The sequence below is a fragment of the Rhinolophus ferrumequinum genome, chromosome 20, assembly GCF_004115265.2.
Source record: "Rhinolophus ferrumequinum isolate MPI-CBG mRhiFer1 chromosome 20, mRhiFer1_v1.p, whole genome shotgun sequence".
NCBI classification, from domain to species: Eukaryota; Metazoa; Chordata; class Mammalia; order Chiroptera; family Rhinolophidae; genus Rhinolophus; species Rhinolophus ferrumequinum.
The window spans coordinates 12368497-12393882 of record NC_046303.1 but is presented as its reverse complement, the minus strand read 5'-3'; the positions used below and the strand labels follow the sequence as shown (position 1 = coordinate 12393882).

Here is a 25386-nt window from a genome sequence, read left to right as displayed (position 1 = left end):
TGGTACATTGGTTCACTTATAATTAAATTATTGTTGTTGCTTTGGTTACAGGACGTAACTTTTTAAAAATCTAAAGAAAATATAATGGATTTGATTTTTGAAATGCAGCGGAATTTTACTGAACTTGTGTTTTCAAATCTGCTTTGACCCCTTGGTCCTGTCCAAGATGAGAGAAGAAACACCTGGAGAGCCTGTGATTTCTGTTTTCTCATCATCGTCGCATAGCATTATCTGCACAAGAGGAAGGAAATATATGTGTCTCTGCCCAGCTGATAAATTCTTTGGAGTTGTGTTGCCCAGCCAAAGCCCTACAGTAGTAGGGTCATGGCCAGAGCATGTGTGTTTATTTAAAATGTAGAGTTGTAAAATTTTGTAGCGTTATTTTTTAATGTCCCTGTTCAAGCTTAAACATCCTAAGGAGGAAACCATTATTTAAAAACAAAGGGGGAAACTGGTTTGATAATCGTTTATTTACCATGAAAAGCAAAACTCTTAAGTAGGAAGAACCATAGTGTCATATATTTCTTCCTGCCTCTTCTGGGGGTAACTTTAAAAAATGCTGAAGGGAAACTACAATGAGAAGCATATTGTGGCGCCTCGCTGTTCTGTTCCCTCCTTACTGTTGGCCAGAGTCTTTGTTTGCATTCAGGCAACTTGAGTGAGATAATGTTTCTCCTCTTAGTCTAAGAATTGCATGATTCATGGGCGAGGCAGACTTTCCAAAGCGTCGGGAAATATCAGCTGAGGCTTACACCGGGAGGTTTTCCCACCATCTCTAGGACGCAGGAGTTCATGTCGTATCGAGAAAACACATCAATCTGTGAAAGAAAACGTGGAAAATGGAATGGCGTCTGAAATCCCATGAGAGCCTTTTTCAGTTTTGTGTTTGCTGTAGTTAGAAAATAAAATGCAGGCGGGGGGGGTGCTAGGTGGAAGGGGGCTTAGTACAATTGCGTACTACCCTACTTCTGGGAAAGGTAATTTGCATGTTTCCTGGTGCATTTGGAATAATGAGAGGCTTAAAAAATCTTAAATACTGTCACTCACTTAGATTCCCTTGACACTGGGGCTTTGATTAGTGTCACTAATAAGGGATTGGGGACATTTACGCAGGGTTGACAGTGACCACTGGACAAGGAGAAGGCTTTTGCATTATCCAAGCTATTAGGATAGTATTACATTTGTCTCTGCTTAACAGTTTGCAAAACTACACCTTTGTCTTCGAGTAATTTAAAAAACTTGATTCTCCCTCCTTTGCCGGTTTGCACCTGCAGGCAGTAACACAGAGCTTCAGTGAAGAAACGAGGCAGCCTTTGCAATAGATTCACTTGGTCTGTAGTAAGAGAGAGAGGTGTGAGAGGTGTGGCAGGACCTGCCACTCATACTTCCAAAGGGCCATTCAGGACATTATTTAAATGTGTTTCTTTTTTCACAGCTGTGGAGTGGGAGGGGTGGCAGGAACAAAAGGGAAAAGGCTTGCAGTGATGTGCTGGAGGCAGATTGTGCACTCAATGCCGGGGACTTGGCAAGAAAAGCCTGCCAGCGCTTGTTAGAGGCCTTTATCAAATTTCATAGGAGCCTAGGAACATAAGCCACTCTCACCCAGCATCTGAGCGGAAGGATGTGGCCGGAAGCTGCCATGGGGTATGAAGCCAAAGGGAGATCCAGGGAGACCTCAGCCCTCTCTAGCAATGATTGCCAACAGAAGCTTTATTTGACACCGAATCTGCTGCCTCTTTGCCTTTGAAACCTTTTAGAACTAGTGGAACTAACGATCCCTAGAAAGCTGCCAGTGAACCACTCCCCTACCCCAGGGTGGCCTCTTCCCACATTCACTGTTGTTCTTAGGTGGCCACCGTGGTTTGGAGCTGGGATCTCCGCAGCCATATACTCCTTCCCCAAAGTGCTGTTTCCTTTCTTTCTATAAAAGGAAAAAAGCTACCAATATCAGGTTGCTGCTGGCAAAGAGATATCCAGCCCGGACCCTGTAGAGACAGCTGTAAGCAAATGGGGGTGGGGTGGGGATGCTGGGACCCTGGACGCATGAGCACATCTTTGCAGTGTGTGTGTGTGTGGGGGGGGGTGTTAGGAGCTAAAAGTCCTTTTTCTAGGACGTTGAATGCAAAGACAGGGGAGGTGACATGAGGAAAGCAGGCTACATACATAACAATAGTGTGGTCCCAACTACAGAAAAGAAAACCATGTGTGTGCATGTTCGCTTATGGGTTGTCAGATAAAGCCTAAGGAAATAAGATACCTGTTACATCACTAGTCATCTGGGGGCGGGATGGGTGATTTCTGTTTTCTGTTTTGTATGATTCTGTGTTCTCTCAAAAACCTGTGCAGAGCATTTATTACTTTTATCATTAGAAGGAAAGTTTCTCAAAAAGAAACAGGAATGAAGGGTTATTTACCAACTGGCTGGGCTGGATCATAGAATAATGTGCAATAATAACAGCAGGCAGCTACTGCGCAGCTGTTCTGTACCGGGCACTGCTAAGCACGTAACGTGGATTACCTAAATTCATATTTGCAACAATCCCGTGAGGCGGGCATGGACAGTGCCGTTTTACACATGAGGAAACTGAGGCACGGAGAGGTTGTCAAGGCGCCCAGTGTCACCCAGGCAGTAAGTGGTAGAGGCTCAATTCCTCCCCAGGCTCCCTGAGAGCCTAACTGCTCTGTGCTCTAGTGCTTCCCAATGTGTGTACAGGTAGAATGAAGGGTCCTGACAACGACAGCCTTGAACACTTATGTAGTGCTTACTGTATGCTTTGTATTGTTCTACATGCTTAGTGCATAACTGAGTTAATCCTCACAGTAAGAAGCAAGTACTGTTGTTATTCTCGTTTTATGGATGAGTTCACTGAGACACAGAGGGGAAGTGGCTTATCCTGGCTCCCACAGCTTGTCACTGGCAGAGCCATGGATTGAATGCTGGCAGAACGGGGCCAGAGCCCCTGTTCTGAACCACTAAACGCACTGCCTTTTTTTACAGACCTTCTTAGAGATTGCCCGCTACCCCTTGAATCTAAAAGCCAGGAAGTCAAGGGTTTCCCCTTTCCACACCAAGGACAGAGCTTCCAGATTTCTCCTTGTATCTCCAAGTCTTCTGCTAATATTGCTCTTCTCTTTTTTTCTTTATGGTTCCATCATTTCCCACAAATTGCTTATTGGTTTTTTTCTCCTTTTTAATAGAAAAAAAACAACAGTTTGCAAGTTACCTTCTGGTTTGCCCAATGGTTTAACAGCAGAAAATCTGCATCAAAGAAGCAGATACCATGCAAAGGAAGTCAGCTTTGCCTTGTCTTTATTTACAGTGGGGCTGTTGATAGGCTCAGAGAAACTGAGTCTCTGCTGGACACACAGTGGGGTACAGTAAATGCCTCCGAGCTCAGTGATCACAGACTGTGTTCTTAACCTAGCTCATGCAAATGTACTGAGCTTTGGCTGTACCGAATTCCCCAGTCTCTGCCTTTGTAAGGATTTGAACCTAAATCCAGAGAAACCTGGGCTTGTCACTGCTCGTGGCTCAGTCACAGAAGTGCTGAGAATACAACTGGTTATTCCCAGACCAGAACTTCGTACCTTGTGTTGCTTCTTCATTATGCATTTCCTGCATATGGGACCCTTGAAGTCTCATCTTTAAAGAGCCCTTGTGTCCTCTGAATCGGTTACTTTTCCTCTTCCTAAGCTTGCTTCTCTGAGCGTCAGGTAGTTGGTGTGTCTGGTTGATGCTTTGAGATCTCTCCTGAACAGCCGAGTCCAGGAATGAAAGGATATTGGGGCCGGTGAGCAGCTAGTGAGTGATTCCGAGACAGAGAGCCTGCACCTAGGTCAGTACATGGTAGGCACCCAGTACCTAGCATTACTTCCCAAACTAGTGAGTTTAGCAAAGACATTATCACTCACAAGGCAGCGCCACCGCGAGCTGCTTTCTACTCATATCTTCCACCTGCCTAAGCCTTGAAAGCAAGAACAAATGTTATGTCCTCTCAGGGCTCCATCGACACATTCGCACTTCAGTAAGTGTCTGATAAAGCAAATGCAGTTACTGTCAGAAATAACACATTTAGGGATAGCAAAAGTGAACACCCAGGTATTATTTTCAAAGTCACAAAATGTCCTTTGGCACAACCCTCCCCATTCCAATTTGTTACTGTTTTCAGAAAGAATAGACTTTTGCATAAAGATATTTTAAACCTCAGGGAAAGCAACACAGTGTACCCGTTTTGTACATGGCTGCAATAGATTTTCATTTTAATATGGTCTGTTCACAATAGAGGAGTTTGGATGTGTTTTCAAGCTGGGAAGAAAGCGAGATTCCACCTAGACCACATACAATATTTAAAACACAAAGGTGTGAAAGCCTGTTTATGTCCTACATCACCCGTTCCGTACTCCTGGAGCCCAGCTGTCAGTTTCACTAGGGATCATGTAAGTCTGTAATGAGGTGTGTTAAAAAAAACATGTGGGCTTTAGAGTCATACAGATTGGAAACCGAATCCTTGCTGTGCCATTTACGAGCTACTGTATATGATGTCAAGCAGATGACTTAGTAACTCTGAGCCTCAGTTTCCTCATCTGTAAATGGGAATGATGATTGCCACGTCCTAGGGCACACTGCCCCTAGAGTGGAAGCTCCATGAAGGGAGGGCTGTTTGTCTGTTTTAGTCACAGAGCATCCCCCATGCCTGAGTAGTGCCTGCATGCAGTAGGCTTTAGGCAAATATGTGCTGAACACACGAATCATGGGATTGTTGTGAAGATCTTCTAAGACAACGATAGAAGCTGCATTTACCCAGGGTCAGCTGAGTCCGTGGTGGCTACTGTTCTTTCAGAGACCAGGAAACAACTGGGAAGCAACCAGATCTGAGACCAATGCGTTGAGGGCTAAGGCCTCACTCTTCAGTGCAGGGGGGAAGGTCAGACACCAGAAGTCAAGATCAAGGTTTGGAGCCTATTATTCAAGGTGGGGAGTCAGGCCAGTAGCCTGAAATTAGTCCAAAAACAAGTGGGCAAAGGTCGCCGCTTTGAGTTTTTCAGAGGTTCCAAATCCACTGGGCCAGAACCTGCCGCTGTAGCCTGGTTGTGAGGAGCTGAACGGTTTACGTTTGCTCCTCTTACGTTCATGCCTCCTATTCAGTTGAGTGGCCTGAGTCTGTGGGTGTAGCAGGAAGTACCTGGAGTCAGCCACAGATGAGAGCATTGAGGCCTCAGCCCCGAGGCTGAGCCAGGAGGGCATGGTGATCCCAGGGTGTCCTTTCGGATCTGCTCCAGTGAAATGGCAGCCTGGCTCAAATATGTTAAACACTTACAGGAGGCTTTGTTTCCTCAGCTGTTCTTTGATTTGTCGTTTTACAAGCAGCTTTGGCAGTAGCAGACCAAGAGGCTGCTTAGGGGAAGGGCATGATTTCCTGGAAAGTTTAATGGTGATGCTCGTGCAAGAATTCTAGATCACCTGGTTCTGAGCCCCTGTCCAAAGCCAAGAAAAGTGTTCTCTGGGACTACGGCAGCTCCAGGAAGCTGCGATTCCAATGCTATGGCTTGGTCTTTCCCTGCCTGGCTCAGACTTTCATTTAAAACTCTACTGACCAGAGGAATTTGAACACTGACAGGATATTGGTTGATATAAAGAAATTAGAATCAATTTTGTTTAATAATACTATTATTACAATTTTAGGAGCTCTTTTCTTTGATATCATCTAGTGTCAAATATATATATATATGTGTATATATATATATATATATACACATATATATTTGCTTCTGTTTTGTTTGTTTATTTTGTTCTTAGATTCCACATATAAGCAAAATCACATTGCATCTGTCTTTCTTCATCTTACACTCTACTCAGCACAATTCCCTCCAGGTCCATCCACGCTGCGACAGATGGCAAGAACTCATTCCCTTCCCTGGCCAAGCAATATTCCACTGTATATATGTACCACCTCCTCTTTATCCATTCATCCATCAACAGACACCGAGGCTGCCTCCACATCTTGGCCACTGTAAACAATGCTGCAATGAACATATGGATGCACAGGTCCCCTCGAAGTTGTGTTTTGCGTTTCTTCTGATAAATGCCCAGAAGTGGGATTACTGGGTCCTTCTTTGTCTCTTGTTATAGTCTTTGTTTTAAAGTGTATTTTGGCTGGTATAAGTATTGCTACCCCAGCTTTTTTGTTGCTTGTTTCCATTTTCATGAAATATCTTTTTCCATCCCTTTGCTTTCCGTCTGTGTGTGCCTTTTGATCTGAAGTGAGTCTCTTCTTGGCAACATATGTAAGGGTCTTGTTTTCTTATCCATTCAGATATGTTTTTAATAAGCAGGGATTTGGAGGGGAAAAGCAGGTCAGGGTGAAGCTAGAACAAGATTGGCTGTGAGTTGATAGTTATTGAATCTGGGTGATGGTATACAGTGGTGCTCATTATATAACTTTTGTATATGTTAATTTTCCATAGTAAAAAAAATTTTAATGGACATCAACAACCTCAAAATATGCAAAATAGAGGTGATTTTTCAAAACCAAGGAGGGAGTTATGCAGCATGCTTTTACTAATTTAGATGCATGTTTGAGACCAAATATATGCTTTCTAATTTTAAAATATAAGACCCATGTACGCACAGAACGGCTGCTTGAAATTCTCTGTTGCTTTCTCTCTCCCCGCCCCGTATCCCCTCCCCCCCCATGTAACCTGGCTCCTGTTTTCCTAGGGATTAATGGTAAAATTTTTAGTGCCACCTCCCTACAGCAGAGGTGTCATCTAGAGTCATTGAGTTGATTTATGGAATGGTTTGGGTTTTTCTGCTAAGACTGAGGACTGATACAAGTGACTTTGAAAGGGAATGTCAGCGAAGATGAGAGGCTGGCTATCACAACCTCCCTGCTACTTTTTATGTAACTAAACCTTGAGACCCAGTGCGAACGCACAGCAGATAACAAACCGTGGTTTGTAGAACTGTTGCATGTATTGTTCTCTGCCCTGGCACGAGGACATCTGGCACTATCTGGTGTTTTCTTCTCAGACAAAGCACAGAGCACATTGGTGGGAATTACTAAGGCAAAACTTTCCCGAGGCAACTCATCTAAACATCAAGGTCACCCAGATAGGGGAGCATTTTCACCTTCACCATTCCTTCCTCTCTGAGTAAATGCTAAAGGATTCTGGAGGGGGTGAGGGAAAAGGAACTTTAAAACCAAGTTGGAGGCAAAACCTTTGGGTGTGGAGATAGCTTGGAAAGTATGCTATGGCTTTTTTTTTTTTTTTTTTTTTGGTCTGACATTACCTTTTTATTTATTTATTGTTATTATTATTAGTTTCAGGTGTACAAAACAACATAAGGATTAGACCTTTACACACCTCACAAAGTGATAACCCCAACAAGTCTACTACCCATCTGACATTGTACATTCTACTATGGCTTAAAAACAAACAAACACACAAAAAAAACCCTTGTGGGTTCATGAGCAGGTGAACAGTAATTTTCAAGAGATCAGACCACAGGCACTCAAGGACTTCATCAAACCTCACAACAGTGGAATACAGATTTTTACCCTTCTGGCGTTGCAGACGGTTACATTTTCTGGAAACTATTATTGGTTTGACTGGAAGGGAAAAAAAAGACAAGCACCCTGGGGGTCAGAACAATGAGAAGGAGGGAGAGAAGCCATTGCAGAAGGCTCAGCATAGTGAGCAACGTGGCCCAGCAAAACCTTTACCTCAAGGGCCCACCTACAACGCCGCTGAGGGCTGGTAAATGATTTACTTTTTTGCCATTAATTACAACTATTGCTAGGAAATGTGCACCAAAGTGCATTGTTGTATCCAACAGAAAGCATTCTTTTTTTTTTTTTTTAAAGAAGCCAGTTGCTAAGGGAGACTGCTGATTGGAAATGTGGCGTGTTGTTTCTCACGTCTTCAAAGAACATTTGGACCCACCCAGAGGAGCTTGCCACCCTGCTTTACCCGCTTGAGAACCATTGAGGAAAGCTAGGGTTAAGATGGGGAAAGGGGAGACTCACCGCCCATAATAATGGTGATTCCTGGGGTGCAGAGCACACCGCGCCCACGGGGCACAGATGTAGTGCCCCCTTGTGGTGGGAGGACACCTGAGCTGGGAAGGGAAGGCCACAGCCTTGGTGTCAGATGTACCTGGCTCCAAGCTAAGTGGCTACTGAAACCTGGGCAAATCCTTTTAGACTTCGTTTCCTACCCTGAGAAATGGAAGTAATAATACACTATGGGGTGGTAAAGGAATGAATTAAAATGATGCTTTAAAAACACCAGCCCAGTGCCTGACAGACAAGTATGCGGTTCTGTTAGTGGCGGCCCCCTACCCACTCTCCCGCACCCTCGGTGAGAGCACAGCCTCCCTGGTGTTCACACTTGTCCTCCCCAGGACTACACTAAACCCTCCAGCATCCCATTCGACTATGGCCAGGCCCTAGCTCGTTGTCAGGTCCACTCACCTCAGTGGGATTTGATCAAGGAGCCTTCTGTTTCTGTGCCAGGAAAGGCTGCCCTCAGGCGGATACTTAGAGTGGGGGTGGGGAGACAGAAACCGGAGAGTTCCCTTTCCCCTGGACTCTCCAGAGCAAGATGTGAGGGTCGTTTCCCCGTGTCCGAGATTATCTCTTTGGCACACTAGTTTTCCCATTTCCATTCCAGTAACTTGCAGAATTTTCTCAGCAACTTGCAAACTCACCCATCAATTCCTCTTTCCCTTCTTAGGGCCATCACTTTAACCCAACCTCCTCTGTGTTTTTTTTCACCAACTATTGTACTGGATCGTCAATTCCTGACCCTCATCTGGGAAACACCATGGCTATTTCTCCCCACCAGGGCCACAGAAGACCACTGACTTACGTTATCATGAATAATACAGTTTTGTGTTCAAGGCACATATATCTTCCATTAGTAACAGGGCCAGACTGGTCTGTTTGGCTTGGATAAGCGCAGTAGTCCAGTGATTGACTGAAAGGCTCAGTGAACTTTATGAAGTTCAGTGGCGTTCGTTCCTGCTGCACATTGGCACGTGGAGGTGAAGTCTATTGGTGAGACCAGCCACACCCCATGCATGCTGGGCGGGCTCCGAGCTGAGCTTTCTGCTACCTGCCTCTCCCATGTCCTGTGTGTAACCTTGGACTTCTCTGCCCTCCCGTTCTTAGACTGCATAGTGGAGACAGTCTTATAGGGAGAGAGATGGGGTGACTATTGATTTTATTTCATTTTGCTTTTGTTTCACTTCATTTTCTTTATTGCTAGGCAATGCCTAAGGGAACAAGCTATTCCAGAGCTTTAAATGTGTTCTTCAAAGGCTGCGTTCTCTAGTACAAAGTGTGGGGAGCCCTGGTAAGGAGACTTGACCACACCACACCAGCCTCCTAGGGAGGATATGAGGAACCAATGTAAGCTCTGAACTCACAAAAAGCACACCCACCCTTGGGTTAGCGCTTAGGTGAAATGAACAGACAGATGGAAGCTATACTAGAATACATTTTTCTGGAATGCGGTACTTTAAGGCCCAGCCCCTAGGAGAACCAAGACCAGGAAGAATGACCCAAGCAAGCAGTTCCCTAATTCTCTGCTTTGACATCCAGAGCACCAACCCTCAGCGCCTCCTGGTCTGCTGTAACTTCTTGTATGTTGTCCCTTCCTAGTGACGGGCCCTTTACTCTCTTTACTGGAGGAATCGGTGCATTTCACCAAACCTCTGGTTCTCTTTGCTGCTAAATATAGTTGCCCGCTAACCTGAACTTGGGGATTCTGCCACAGACCTGTTGTGATGGCTGAGTTTCAGGTTAGGGGGACAAGCTCGGGAAAAAGAGAAGGCATGTCCAAAGTCACTGGTAGGCATGGAAATGTTTCCATGGCAATCATAATAGTTATTATGTGTTATTATTCAAAATAGTGATCCTCTAACATATTACTGTAAACAGCTTGACAATTTAACAAACACCTTCCCATAGAGTCTCATTTGATCTTTCTTCACCTTCTGTGAGATAGATACAATCATTATCTCATCTGAGGCTCCCCTAAAAGCACTCTGAGACAGGGTTTGGGTGCAAACTGTTTATTGGGGAGGTGATTCCCAGAATCCCTAGCGAGGGAGTCAGGAAGCGAGATAGAGGAGGAAGGAAAGCGCATGAAGGGTACGTGAGAAACCGGGGCTCCACCCTGCAGGGCACCCCCAAGAGACTATGTGGACCCTGCCACTGCCGATTATAGAGGAAGAAATGGAAGCCCAGAGAGGTTAAGTACCCGCTCAGAGTCACACAGCTGGTAGAGTTTGGACAATGGGGCCTGCATTCTGTGCCTTGCACCACATCACCTCTGGGGCTGCAGTTACGGCAGGGATGGCTGATACCTCCTTAAAACCCCAGGGCAGCCAGGGTGAGGAGGCCTGAGAGCAGAACTGGCAGAACGGTCTTCTCCCACAGTGCTTCTCACGTTTTGATTTCTACAAGGATCTTTGCATGACCCTTCTTTTAGAGGCCACATTGCATGATGGTTAAGACTCCTGAGCCAGACTTCCTGTGTGTCCTGGCCTCGGGCAAATCACTTCAACTTTCTGTGCCTTCGTTTCATTCTCTATTAAAATACTATCTGTTGGATGGCCGGTTAGCTCAGTTGGTTAGAGCGTGGTGCTAATAAAATACTATCTGCTTCATTGCATTGATGTGAAAACTAAATGAATTCATACATGTAAATTGCTGAGCAGGGACTACAATTATAGAACTGTTAGTTGGTGATGTCACTGCATCACGGATGCTTTTTCCCTTTTACTAACATTTTCCTGGCTTTAGAATTCATGTGAACTCTTTGCGAAGCAAAAGCTCACATTTCTTTGCTGCATTCGTGCCCGGGGAGCATCTCGCCAAGTTTGAACACCTTATACTTCAGATGATTTGTTTATCGCCTGTGTTCACTGCACGTTGACGAACGCCCTACGGAGGGAGACCGTGGGGCCTCACCCTTCCTGGAATGGCCTTGGGAGCTGCTCAGGAAATTTGTGCTCAGTGAGTGAGAGTGTACCCTCCCTGGGGTTCACTGGTGTCACCAAAGCTCACATTACACACAAGCCACCTGCTGGTGGTGACATCAGCATAAAAGGAATTTGAAAGGTTGCACCAGAGATGCACTCCTCCCAGAATTTTCTCTGTATTTATAGAACACTCTTCTGAGGTCCTCAAAAGAATTTTCAGCTGGCTCAGGTCTTTAGTCCTTAGTGGGATGAAATTGGAAGCTCCAGTATGGAGCGTGGTATTAGTAACCTCTGCCAGTAATTATTGGTATTATTGTTACACTACGGATAACACTACATGGCAACAGGTGGACTACATTTAACTACTGTTTGATCTTGACAAACTGTTAAAATGGGTCCGGGTCAGATTGGGTGTGCTGTGTTATATCTGAGGAACTCAGACACACTGAGGCATGCAGAGGGCCCTGAGGCAGAACAGACCTGAGCCAGGTTAATTTTTCACAATCACCAAGTTCTTTTAGGGAAAGGACGGAGGTGCCCAGTAATGGGAGGTGGGTTATGGCTACACAGCCTCAGATCCAACACGTTATGGGCTAAATTGTGCCCCCCTCCCAATTCATATGTGGAAGTCCTAACCCCCAGTACCTCAGAATGTGACTGACAGGGTCTTTACAGAAGAAAGGAAGGTTAAATGAGATCATTAGGGTGGGCCCTGATCCAATATGACTGGTATATAAGAAGAGATTAGGACACAGACACTCACACAGAGGGAAGACAGGGAGAAGATGGCCATCCACAAGTCAAAGAGAGAAACTTCAGAAAACACCAACCCTGCTGACACCTTGATCTTGAACTACTAGCCTCTGGGACTATAAGAAGATCAATTGCTTTTGTCTGAGCCACTCAGGTTGTGGTACTTTGTTATGGCTGCCCTAGCAAATGCTCTTTTTCATAGGCTGGTGCAGAAGCCACTTACCAGCTCCATCAGCTCAGTGATGTCCCAGCTTCTGTCCTCAGCTGTTCCAACACACCTTGAAGCAAGGTCACTCGGGCAGATTGCATTCTAGAGTCAACCATCCTCAGATAGACTGCATCTTGTGTCCTTACTCCCCTGCTGCATATGCACAAACTTTCCCCCCAGTTTTTGTGCCTTTTTTGGTTTTATTTTGTTTTAACTTGTTCTGTTTTGCCTTATTTTGTCCACTGTTTAGAAAAGCACAGACTCTCTGATCAGGAGGGGCCTTCTGCCTCTAAGACCTTGTTTAAAGGCCTCTGAGGCCTGTTCTTCTAATAGCAAACTGCTGAGCACGCTGCAGGAGTAATGCATTTCAGAATCAATGGACAGATAGCTTCTATTTCTAGAAGCTTATATGGAGAGTTGTGTCTATTCCTTTGCAACCTTAGATCGTTTTAGCATCCATTATAGGACAGTCTTGCAGCCATCACAGAACAAAGTGCTCTGTTCGCATGCCACGCAGCAGCGGTTGAGTCTCTTCTTGGGGCCTCATTGTTACTGATTCTTGCTTGAATGACGGGATTCAGTTATGGCTGGAGTAGATGGGTAAAGCCTCAAGAGGTCCTAGTGTAGACCTGTATCTGCAAAAGTACAAAATGCTTTACAATCTTTAACAGTACCAGAGAAACCACAAGAAGTAAAAATTCATTTTTTCACAAATCATCTTACTCCTTCCCTTTTTCTTGTCTCCTTCACTTTTTCTCACTCTACTTTCCCTTTATTGCTTTATCTCTGTTGCCAGTGTTAGCAAATGAAAATACAAGATGTCCAGTTAAATTTGAATTTCAATTAAACAGCTAAATTAATTAAACAATGAAAACAAATAAGTGTTTTAGTATAAGTAGGGAGCAAATATGGACATGCATATACTAAAAAATTTTGCTGTTTATCTGAAATTCAAATTTAAGTGGGCATCCTGTATTTTATTGGGCAAACCTACCTCTGTCTTTCAATATGCCTTCTTTTGTGTGTTTCTCATATATATGTATATGTATATATAGAGAGATATACATATAAAAATAGATAGATATAGCTGTCTCCCTCACAGGCTTTACTTATCTGTCTTTCCCTCCTCTAAACCCAGTACACACACTCCCCACCTTCATTCGTATGTACAGCAGTGGTTATACATATTTTACCTTCCTCCTTTGTTCATTCTTCCACACCCCTTCCCCTATCATATATCTCCTTTATCTATCCTTAAAAAATTATAGTTTTTCACTCCTTAAATATCGACCATACTTAATACATAAATTTAAGTTTCCTTCTTACTTTAAAATTTTGAGAAGTAAAACACTTGATAGTTCTCTCTTTAAAAACCAGTCAAGTGAGGTCATTATCAGCTCAGATATTCAAATTTGCTTTTTGTTATTATCTACATCTATTATTACTGTTAGATCACTGGCTCTGAATAGCAAATGGGTTTGTTTTGTTTTGTTTGTCATCCTATTTCATTAGTAAGTCTTAAAATCTACCTGTCAATAGGCATACATTACTCTGAAGTCTGGGTTTTTTGTTTTGTTTTGCTTGTTTTTTGCTTTTTGTAAATCATTATGCTAGGCTGTGAGATTCCCAAATCAGTGAAGCCCATTGATATCTACCCTCCGATAAGAGACATAAAAAGATAAGAATACAAAGTAATATTATCCATTGCAGCCAAGAATAAAGAGTGTGGGTTGAGCCAGAACCCAGTGATAACAGCCCTTAGTCATTAAGGGATCAGGTGAAAATGGCTGCTCTCCTCACCAGAGTGGAACTCAGAGTGGGAGGCGCCCAAAGTACTCACTCTGGGCATTTACACATCTCCTCATTTTGCAGCCTTGGAGTCTCCCTCACCTCGCCCTTGTCCAGGCTGTGTGACACCGGGCAATGAAACTCTGTTCCCTCATAACCCAGCATTTCAGTAGCTAAACCAAGTTGATCTTCTTTCAAAAAGAATTGTGGCACCCTTTTCCCCGATTATTTGAGAAACATATAAATAAATGAACTTACTTTTAAATTTTTTATTTCGTTATGCTCCACTTCATTCCACAAAAAGCTGACACAGCCCTTGTTTAGAATTCTGCTTCCACACACTTTTCCCAGACCCTTTCCATAGTACCTTGCTTCTACAGATTTGTTTGTCAAGTGTCTAATGCATTCGTTAACAAAACAAATTCAAATGCTATGTACAGGCAACCACGAAGTCAATGATGACACACGCTTTCCAGATCTCCAACTCCTGGGCTCCAACTCAGTTGGCCTTTGGTGTTATCTGGGGCTTCCACCATTACTCGAGCCCCCACCCCATGACTTCTGTGACGAGAGTGCTTTAACATGATGATTTTTAAAGATTTCCATATAAACATTGGAATGTATCTCTGTGCATATATGATTTGTTTTTTACATAAACTAATTTTTAAAGCAGTTTTAGGTTCACAGCAAAACTAAGAAAGTATGGAGTTCCCTTGTACCTCCTGCCTCCACCCTCTCGCAGAATCCTCCATTATCAACATACGATTTGTCAGTAAGACCTAGATTCTCTGTTCTGTTAAAGATTCATCATCTTTAAAACTATTCCTTGGATGGCATTGTTACAATGAACAGAATCAGTACCAAAGATTAGTGGAATTTTTAAAATGTGATCTAAAGAAAAGGTTTATGTGTTAATTTTTTACAATGTCTTACATTTGTATAATGTAGTCATATTTTTCTGCCCGTACAAGTGCTCTTGGTTCTTAAAAATGGAATTAAATGTACTAGAGATCAGAGTGGCAGCTGACACATAAAAGGTGGTTGATGCTTGTTGGCTGTATTGATATTCTGTTCCTCAAAGGGTCTTGTGACTTGCGGATGCTTCGTCATCTGAACAGTGTTCGCCTAGGAGAGGCACGGCTGCCGTTACTGTCACCAGTAGCCTGGTGGTGGTTAAAAGGCCTTTCCCCAAGCAGGGCTGTAGCCCCTTCCTTACTGTGTAGGGTTGACTCCACTGAGGTGTCAAGAAGGCAGAGATCCATTAGTGCAAAGGAAGGGCAGTGGATGGGACCTATCCTAGTTTGCAGAAGCAATGGTTGCATCAGCCTACACCACTCTGATTACATGTAGCCTCAATCAGCAGGCCTAATTTTAGGAGGTGTGTGACAAAAATACAGTTGAGAGAGTGAGCTAAAAATAGCCACTCCCCCTTTTATTCTGTTACCCTTCACTTCCTCAGATGATAGGTCTGTTCCATTTAAGCAAAATTTCTTCCCTGTCATAATTGTCACAAAGCCATGAAGATCATTGCTAAGAACAAGGGAAGTCACATTTTATTTTGACTCATTGCAGCTGTCATGACCTTCAGTTTATTTCTGCTCTCCTCTAGAATTGCTGGCATTCAGTTAAACAGATGCTGCTGTATTTTTAAGGGAGGCTTTGAGGTGGCCCCATTTTATTAAAAATATACAGGAATGTCGTGAATAAAAGTCTGTTGTATGAGTCACACTTCAGGTGCTCTGGTGGGCCCCCTCTGTGATTCTCATGACAAAAGTACTGGTTTTTATTTTTAATTCACCCTGCCTTTTCACATTAAAGAGCTAATTTTATTTTAGTGATTTTTTTTTTTTTTTGGAGTGTTTATTATATACAAGCCATTGAGCTGAGCACTGGAAGGGTTGGTTGAGACGTCACTTCTGCTTTAAGGAACTTACTTGGGGAAAGACAGATGCATGTCAAAAAGGGACACATGATCTCAGCAGCTGGCACCAGAATTCTTGTGAAGGAGGGACCCGTCTTTGGGAACATATCCTGATAAATTATGGAGGAGTGGGAGGTCGTGGAATATGAAGACAGGATGGGGCAGCAATAAAAATGGCTAACTGCACCACAGGAAGCAAGGGGGAGAATTTGCTTCATTCATAAGAGGTTGGGCAGAGGAAAAAGATAGTAAAGAAGAGAGATGAGAGAAAGGAGCCAGAACACTGGTTTGGGGTAGGTGACGAAGGGGATGCTGGATCAGATGAAATCTTCCTGTGTTGTGATGATCAAAGTACATCTGAGGGCTGGGGATGCCCAGGACTCAATGAGAAGGTGGTGCTGGTGGTGCTTGCAGGGGCAAGTCCTCCTGTTCTCCACCCACATTTCAGTAAAGCCTGCTGTGCGCATGAGTGCTTTCCGTGAATGTTTTGGGGTTTTTATTATGGCGGGTGGAGGAAGAAGAGGAAGGATTACAGAAGGCTTTCAGCTGTGTTTCGAGACCATAAGGATTAGAGCAGAGACAGGATATATGGGAATAAAAGCTCGGAAGCAAACATGCCCATGAGACATAAACACCCCTGAAATTGCAGAAATCTTTGGGAGGCTTTGACCTTCCCAAGGGCATCACATAGGCCTCTGAGCCAATCTCCTCTGGATCTCAAGGGCTCAGGAGACCCCCACTGATGTCTGCTTATTGGACTTAAATTCTAAAATGCATGGCTATTTCATAATAAGAGTTGAAACACAAAGAACTAATTCTGACTCTTGGATTAATATAAGCTTCTCTGAGAGAGGCTTTGTAGCTAGGCCTTGGAAGATGATATGATTTTAATTGGCAGAGTTGGAAGAGAAGGGCATGTCGCATAGAAGCAATGCACGAGATGAGTACTGACCTTGAGATACCAAGTACATGACCAATAGAGGGAATGGGACACTAGGCAAGTGTGGGTGGTGTATAAAATGTGTGAGGTGGGAGGTGAAACCATGGACTGTGGTCAGATGCTGGAGGACCTTAAAACCATGCCAAGCGAGTTTTGTCCTAATTCGGTGGATGCCTCATCTACATTTAAGAAGAAAATTGGAGAAACAACATGAAAGTTTAACTGGAGAGGGGAGATTCTGAAAGCAAGAGGGAGGGTCCTTAGGAGACCATTTAAATTCGTGCCTCTCAGACTTCACATCGCCACCTACACACCTGAAGGTTGACCTAAGTAAGAATGGAGAAGTGGCTTAAGAGGGATGGGTGAGACGTGAACACAAAAAGTGATGGTGGAACTAGAATGGGCGGGAGGAATTAGAGATACCTTGTGGAAGTAAAGTTGTTAGTAGGTAAATTTGACACATTTTAGAATGCCAAGAATGTAATATGGGGAGTTCTTGGTTTTGAGCCTGGTTGGCTAGAAGGATATTGCTGAGATCCATATCACAAGAGGAATAACACGTGTGTGTGTGTTTCTGTCTGTCTGTCTGTCTGTCTTTGGGGGTGACATGGGGGAGATAATGAGTTGGTGTGGGTGTGCTGAGTTTACGGTGCCGTGGGTGGAGGCGTTCAGCAGCCTGTTGGACACATAGGCCTCGGGCTGCAGACTCAGCTCATTCTGTGGTGACCTGTCCATGTGGCATCAATGCCAGCAAGGCCCAAAGATAGCCTGTGTGGATTCCAGCTGTGGCTGCTGTGCTGGCACAGGTCTGAGTCTTACCCAGAAGTAACGTGTGAAAGTGTCTGGCTTCCCCCTACTCTGTCCCCACCCATTGGAGAGGCTCAATGAGTATCTGTTGCTGAATCAGGTGAGAGCAATAGCCTCAGTTTGGCAATGCCAGAAGGACGAGAAGAAGAGTGTATACTTTTCCGGAAAAAGAGGGCATGGAAATAATTTCCTGTATTTACTTAGACTTGACCTAGGTCCATGGGTAATCACAGAGTTATAAAGCACATATGCAGAGCAGCCCACGTCTGGTGACCTAGGGGCCCAGAGAGGTTTGGAAGCAGGTTCTGGAATGGATGCCAATATCATCAGATCCAGCAGTGAGACCCTCTCAGTGCTGTCCTTGGACTAACCTGTGGGTCATTGTTTCAGTAGGATCCAATCTATCTCCAGACCCAGAAGCTTCTGTTGGACTCCCCATACAGAGGACCTAGCAAAGACCTAGAAAAGTGACTGGGAGAAGAGAAAATCTAGATCCATTTACATTATTACCTGTAATAGGTACAATACTTTGGAAACATCTTCAACTTTCTAGAAATTTTGGAGTTTCTCCCCTCTTGGTTATTTTTGTTACCTTTGTCTCCTTTCACATTTGAACAATGTTCAGACTCTTACCTATTTCAGAGTCAACACAGGGAGGCCATGTGCTGAAAACTCTGCATTTGCCCTGCAGCCAGCAGGGAGATGTGACAAGAGAATAGGGAGCCCCCACTTGGAAAGAAAGAGGTGGATTGGCAGGGTTGGCCCACAGGAGGGTCTGTGTTACCTGACAAGGGAGTTTCAGGTACTGGCTATTCACAGTTGAGGGTATCAGCCTCCTTCACTGGGTAGGGTTACTCTACGCAGTTTCCATTTTAAGTGCTCTCAGGCCGCCCCCTGCCAAAACGGCTGCTGGCTCACGTTTAATGCACTAATCACACTGTTCTCAAGTCCATCATTCAGCCCTGGCCCTCATTTCTGGCCCTGGCAAAGGCTTTGCACTTAGCTCCTTGGGCCCCAACCTTCTTAGAAGAGCCGCTCCTCTCTCTCCCCCCACCCTTCCTTTTCCTTCTGATACCCTTTCCTGCCCCCTCCTTCCTGCTCTGGCTGTCACACTCCTTGTGAAGCAACATCAACTATGGTTCCAAGCCAGAGGGCAACTGGACTACTCCCTTCACCCAGCTGCAGGCTTGCCATGTATTTCCAGTGTGTTTCACCTTCACTATGTTCCTAGGTGGTGTTATTACTAGGAGGCTCTATGGCATGGTGGTTAAGACAGCCAGACTTGCAGGGCTCACCTCTCAGCGCTCCACTTCGTAGTGGTAGATAGCCTGCTTCCCCTCTGTGCCTTCCCGGTGAACTGGACATAATACTCATAACTAGTACGTACGCCGTGGTTTTGTTCCAGGGCCGTTTAAGTGAGTCAATACATGGAGAGTACCTGGAACAGTGCCTGGCACACACAAATGCTTTCCCATTTCCTTTGTCGTTACTGTTCCTGTCATTATCACCCTTTGCATGTTGCAACCTCCTTACCCAGACTCCAAAATCACCTCTCTGTGCCCAGTGAAGAGAAGAAACCAGGTCTCAGGGAAAGTTGGTTATTTCAAATGGAAGAGAGAAAGGAGTCATAAGTTTCAAGCTCGGAACGAAAAGAAGAAAGACTTTGACAGAAACAATCATGCTGAAGTCCAGCTGAAATGGACTCGTTTGCGAATTAATCTGCTGGGGAGTTAGGGGTGGGCAAGGATGTCCCTTTTCGGCAGCACTTTTTGTCTAAAAGAAATAGGAGCTATGGAACCTCAACCAGTTTTTGAGACACTGTTCAAGCTATGTGTTATTTATTAGCCATTCCTAGCGTAGTGTCAGGCCCTTGACTCCCAATGCTGGCCTTTTTCTTTTCTTTTCTTTTTTTGAGTTTACAAGGTTGTTCTTTCCAGATGCAATGTAGGTTTGAAAATCAGGTTTTCTCATAATTTCACCTTAGTCTTAAAAGCCTGGGAATACTAGCATCATCAAAAAAGAGAAAATGGTGGTGAATTGAATTCCCATTTCTAGGGACAGAGTGACCAAAGGATGAGAAGCGTGAAAACAGTTCAAAGAATCAGGGCTGTGGCATAAGTTTAAAGGCAGCAGCTTCTCTTCCCACACCTGCATGTTTTGTCGGAGCAGACAGATGTCAAAGACCCAGAGGCTAAGTTTTATATGGAGTGCATTTCAACAAAATACTGATAGATTGCTCATATTGTTTAAAAAAAAAAAAAAAGCAAGATACGCTGGTACTAAAAGGGGGATTGCTTAGTTTTGGAGTTTCCACTCAAAAATAAGGCGAAAGACCAATATATAAAGCTGTAATATTTGTCAAGATGGGAACAATACTGTAGAGAATTAACAGGTGCTTTGGAGCTGGGTGTGGATCACACAAGGAAAAGATTAGTTAAACAAGTTTAAACGGAAAAAAAAGATTTTGTCAAGTAAACGGGTTTTGATGTAAAGCTTAAAAGAGAAGTAAACAGTTCAGCAGGTATGGCAGGGCTGGGGCGGGGGGAGCATTCCCAGAAGAGACAGAAGCAGGAGCACAGGCTTAGGAGAAGGAAAGAAACACAGGAGAAATCCAGAGAAGTTTTAACTCCTGCAGAAATATAAAATAAGGTTGGAGGGTTCCTTGAGGCAGTGTGGCTGGATTCCATGATTTGGAAGAGTGCAGGGCCACTGAAGCCTTTTGAGAAAGAGAATCAGACAGTGGGTGCGTTCAATACATTCATGTGAGGGCCGCCTCGGAATCAGATTACGGTCCTGGTTGTGGAGACCAGATGGGAGGCTCAGGTCCAGAAAGTAAATAATGAGGAATATATGTATATCCACGTGTACGTATGTATGTACCATATGGATACCCACAAATATATATGTATACACACACGTATATACACACCTACCCCCACACACACACTCCCTGAGAACAGGGTGCTGGCAGTCTTACCCATACTGTAGTCCCCCGCTTCTCACCCAATGCCTGGCACTGAGTCAGCGCTCAAATCTTGACTATTATTGGGTTACATTCGAAACCAAGGGGTTGCTCTTCTGATGTCCGTTTACTATCCTTTCAGGCCCCCTCTCTCTAGCACTTTCCATGAACTACTTATAAATTCATTTTGCTGTAGTGCAGATAAATAACCTCTCATGCATTGAAAGGTGTGTTTTGGTCCAGTGTCCGATCCACCGTCCATACTCGTATGTTGACTGCCTTTTTAAATGTATAGCTCTGGAATAATTGAATCTCTCTAATCCCTGCCTCTGAAACCTGTCCCATGGGCTCTGTTTATATGCGTCTCAGATCCCTCTTTTTCCATATTTCTTTATTTCTATTCCTTCCATTCTCTACCTTTAGTCTCCTGTTTTTCTGGTTATTCCCCACTGAAGGGACTTGGAATTCACGTTGGTCTCAAAATTGTCACTGTTGCTAGGAATGAGTACCCGAAGTCGCGCTTGCCACACAGTGGGAGCTGCTTTGTAACACTGGTGTGGGTAGAACAGTGGTACCATTTACAGGTAAACTAAGAGAGTAGCATATGGAATTGCAGTCAAGCCCAGCAGACAATATTAATGAGGACTTTGAATTTTTTATCCCAAGTGAGATGGAAAACCACTGCAGGTTTTGAGCAGAGTGACATGATCTGGGTGGTTGGTGCTTTGCTAAGGGTAAGTGTGTCGCTCTAGGAACAAAAAAAGACTCTTCACCTGGCCTTCCAGGATCAGGACGTTTCCTGGAAAATAGCCAAGAGACAAGTGTAAAAAGAACAGAGATGAGTTCCAGCCAAAGTCCAGAGAACAGAGGTGAGCTCCAGCACGGAATGCTCAAGGAGTGGACAGTCTAGGCCGGTCACAAAGGGCCTTGCTCAACAGGAAGGGATTTGAACTTGATTCTGAGGTCCATGGGAAGCCAGCAAAGTTTTATGGAAGGGAGGGACATGATAAATGACATGTCCCTTATACGGATCATTCTGGCTGCTGTGTGGAGGGAGGCAAGACAGGAGGCATGAAAGTGATGGAATCCAGAGGTGGGTGTGGCCAACACTAATTAAGTCAACACCACAGGGATGGAGAAAAGGAGCCACATTCCAGAGAAACCATTCTGGAAAAATCAACAGGAGTTTTTGATTGAGTGGATGTTAAGATTGAGGAAGAGGGGAAGGTCTGAGATGGCCTCCAGGTCCTTGGACAAGGAGATAACTGCCAGCATATAGTAACCAAAGTCATGCCAATGGATGAGATGAGTCTGATGGATTGACTTCTTTGTGAATGTAGAGCATAGGATCAGACCCACCGATAGCCTAGAGCCCCAACAAAAGGGCCCTTCATTCTGCTTTAGCTCTTGATGAGAGAAGAGACAATGCAGGCAGCTCTGTACTCTAGGTAACACTCACAGGTCTGTCTGTTGTTTAAGAAATGAGGCGTTAGGAAAGGAGGTAAGAGGGTCCATTCTTTTTGCTTGTGGATTTTAATTGTATATTTGCATTGTTGAAAATGAGACATAGAACTGTTAGATCTCAATATGCTTCATTCTGGAACAGCCCGACTCTTGCACATTTGGACTGTAAGGATCATTGTCAGGTCTGACCACGGAGACTGTTTCCTCTGAAAATATTCCATGTCTCTCTGTTGGATCCCAGGCCCTCTGCGTTCTCCTATGTAAAGGTGGTAGTAGCAAGAGGGAGGCAGTGCCATGCTGGCTGTCCTGGGGATTCAGACTTGGTAATGAAATTCAAGTAGCCTGGCTGCTGATACCTGTCTTCCCCCAAGTTAGGAGAAAGCAGGAGGAGGCTGAGGGCTGGGGTAATGAACAGGCTGTGTGCCTGGAAACCTGAGTACTAATTTTAGGTTTAAAAGCAATGTTGGAGAAGGTATCTTTAGGAGGCTGCAAGACTGAAATTGTATGAAAATGATAGGGTTTAGATTACCCTTGAGACAGCAACCTGCTAGATTTGGATCCACAGACTCGATTTTTATTAGTGTTTCACACAGAAAACAGTATCAATCAGACAGGCAGTGATAGCATTTGGTGGCAGGGTGACAAATAGCAGGAGGACATGCATTCCAAAGTTTTCATCTGGGCTGAACTGCCATCCTTCCTGCCCTGAAACCTGGTCAACTCATTTGTTGGAATGACAAATAGATATGCAAACATTTTTTTATAATTTATCAAAATAGGAGGTCAGACAACTCACCACACTTGGCTCTGTCAGTCCTGCTATTCAATTTTTGTATTAATATTTCTAATTTGATGGGTTCAGTTTTTCAGCCTTTGCAACCGCCAAGGGTGCACTAATTGACTTTATTATGCTGCTGCTTTGTATCTTTTTTTAGGATCAGGGTTTATTCCATTTGAAGCTTGCTCTAGGGAAACTGAGTCAACCAAAGCCTTGTGTGGAACCCAACAAATTGTCACACTCCATAAAGGATGGAATCAGCAAGGAAGAAACAGAGCAGACTTTGAAGTGACGTTTTAGTTTCTTATTTTGTATGGGGGGGAGCACATAGTCAGTTTGACGGATGTATTTACCATGGGAAAGGTGTCCAGGAATGGCTTTCTCTCCCTTGATTATATTTTTTAGTGAAGTTGCCAAGAATCAGGGTTTACATAGAATAAATGACCCAGTGACTCTTTGGAAATCTATTTCTTGTTTCGGTATCCTGTAACCACAGTAACAAGACTTCTTCGGGTTGTAGATTTTTAAGAAAGCAAATTATAATTGAATTGTTAGTAAATATTGCAGATGAAACAACTGTCACTGTGTAATATAGTTTTCAATGTGCAAATGAATAAGTGCTTGGATGTCCTTTTGTACAAAACCCATTAAGCCTAAATATACATATAGGATCACGTTGGCCGTGAAGTTATTCGCTGTTTTCTACCTGCTAGGAGAGGGTTGAAGGGTACCATATTGATGTCAGGGGAGGGGGAGCCCTCTAGTGGAAAATCATCAGGGCCCATAGTGGAGCAGGAAGGAAAGCCGAGAAGTCACAGGAGGCATGTTAAATTCAGTCCGGCGAGCTGAACTGCGTCATGTAAGCATGACGTGACTTGCCGTGTCCTCCTGCTGATTTGGAAGGTGTTTATCAACAAATCTGTCATGCAGAATCGTCAAGAACATATTGAAGCCTGTGCTAAGTAGGTACTCAAATTCAAATCATTATTCTAAGGACATACATTAGGTTCTTCATAGCCCTCACCTAAAAAGCCTGGGGAGGGCAAGGTCAGGGAGTAAGGGGGATACATTTTGCTAAGAAATAAAAAACTGAGTCTAAATTCGATGAGATGACCCCCCTACACATACAGCCCCAGGGGGTCATAATGACTAAGGTCTGCTCATCTGCAGCTGCCGCTGTAAACAGAAGAACAAACCTTTTCTAATACGGTCTTCCCCAAGGCCAGCACCTAACTTGGGTCATGACGGTCACTATAATTCACTGTCTTGTTTATCTTGTAACTAGGAAGAAAATGACAAAACATTTTCTCCCTTATTCTCTGACCATACTATACGTCTGAGATTGTAATACCAGATTTTTACCAAATGTTTCCTACCTTCTTGGCTAGGGTCATATTATTTCTGTTGGTCCCTTATTCCTGTCACCAATTATTTGTAAGTAAAACGAGGGGAGATTTTACAAATCTCAAAACTTTGCAATTTAAAATAACTTATTGATATCAATGTTATATATTGACTTTTGGAGCAAAAATTAATATAAGACAGTATATATTATATTATATTATATTATATTATATTATATTATATTATATTGTATCATAAGACCGGGTCTTGTATTATAGTAAAATAAGACTGGGTCTTATATTAAGTTTTGCTCCAAAAGACGCATTCGAGCTGATGGTCCGGCTGGGTCTGGTTTTCGGCGAAACACGGGAATGTATAGTATCAGGGTTGGCATCCCTTGCTCAGAGCTCTGTTGTTCACCATCATCCATGAGCTCCTCTCCAGGGTTCGAAAGGCATGTCTCCAGACAAGAAAAACCTGACTTTGAAGCTCGTGCCCTTCAAAGCCTGAGAAAGATTCATCACCCATGCAGTAGAGTCAGCCAGTGAAAATGCGGACTTTGCCTCTGTTTCTAATCTGTGACGCTGGAGAGTCTCAGACTGTCTAGTCAGCAAACATTTTTGCCCTTTTTCTGAACAGCAAATGGCTATGGCAAGGCTTTGTAAACCTAGCTATACTTCAAGGACCATCTAACACCGCATAGTTCCCTTGCAACCAGCTCAGCCTGACAAATGTGGCCGTTTCTGAACTCTTGGGGGTCTTCCTGTCTGAGAGACTCAAGTGCATGCTGGGTCATAGGCTGCGTGCTACAGTGGCTCAGCTCCTTGCATGTATGTTCTACCCCCCTGGTACACGTGTATGCTCTCGAGGGCAAGGCCAGTGTATTATACATCTGGGTCTAGTTCGTTCACCCATTCTCTCCTTCATGCACCCAGTAAACAGTTATTGAGTCTATCTGGAGCCACGTCCTGTTCTGTCTGGAGATATGTTGGTGAACAAAATGAACAAGATCTTTTTTCCTGATAGAGACAAATGTGGGATAGTCAACCTTAAACTCGTAACCACAAATGGAAAAATTTCCACAATGGAAGGAGAAATAAAAATATATACCCTGTGATAAAAGTTACAGAGGACAAAGGATTATGGCACCCTAAGAAGAACACTGGGTGGCTTTATTTAGACTGGGGGTCAGAAAAGGCCTCGGAAGTGGTGATATTTAAGCTGAAAACCGAAGACACCTGGTGTTTCCCCGATGGCAGATGCCAAGAAGCATTTCTTGCTTTGAGAAATGGGTAACCAGCACTAAGGTCACGTGGTACAAACCTTCTAACTGCAGAGGATGCCCCTGGCTGTCTTCCAGTGCAACCCATCCCTCCCCTTATTTGTCACCAACCTACATATGTTCTCTCTGGTGTCCCCTGGTTCTCATAG

The 25386-nt window shown here is 44.0% G+C and overlaps 1 protein-coding gene across 3 annotated transcripts in view; it reads left to right on the top strand.

Annotated features, from left to right (window-relative positions):
• The window catches only part of WIPF3 (WAS/WASL interacting protein family member 3), an 81335-nt gene that overhangs the window by 29940 nt on the left and 26009 nt on the right, over positions 1–25386 (top strand). The gene's annotated exons all lie outside the window — the stretch shown is intronic.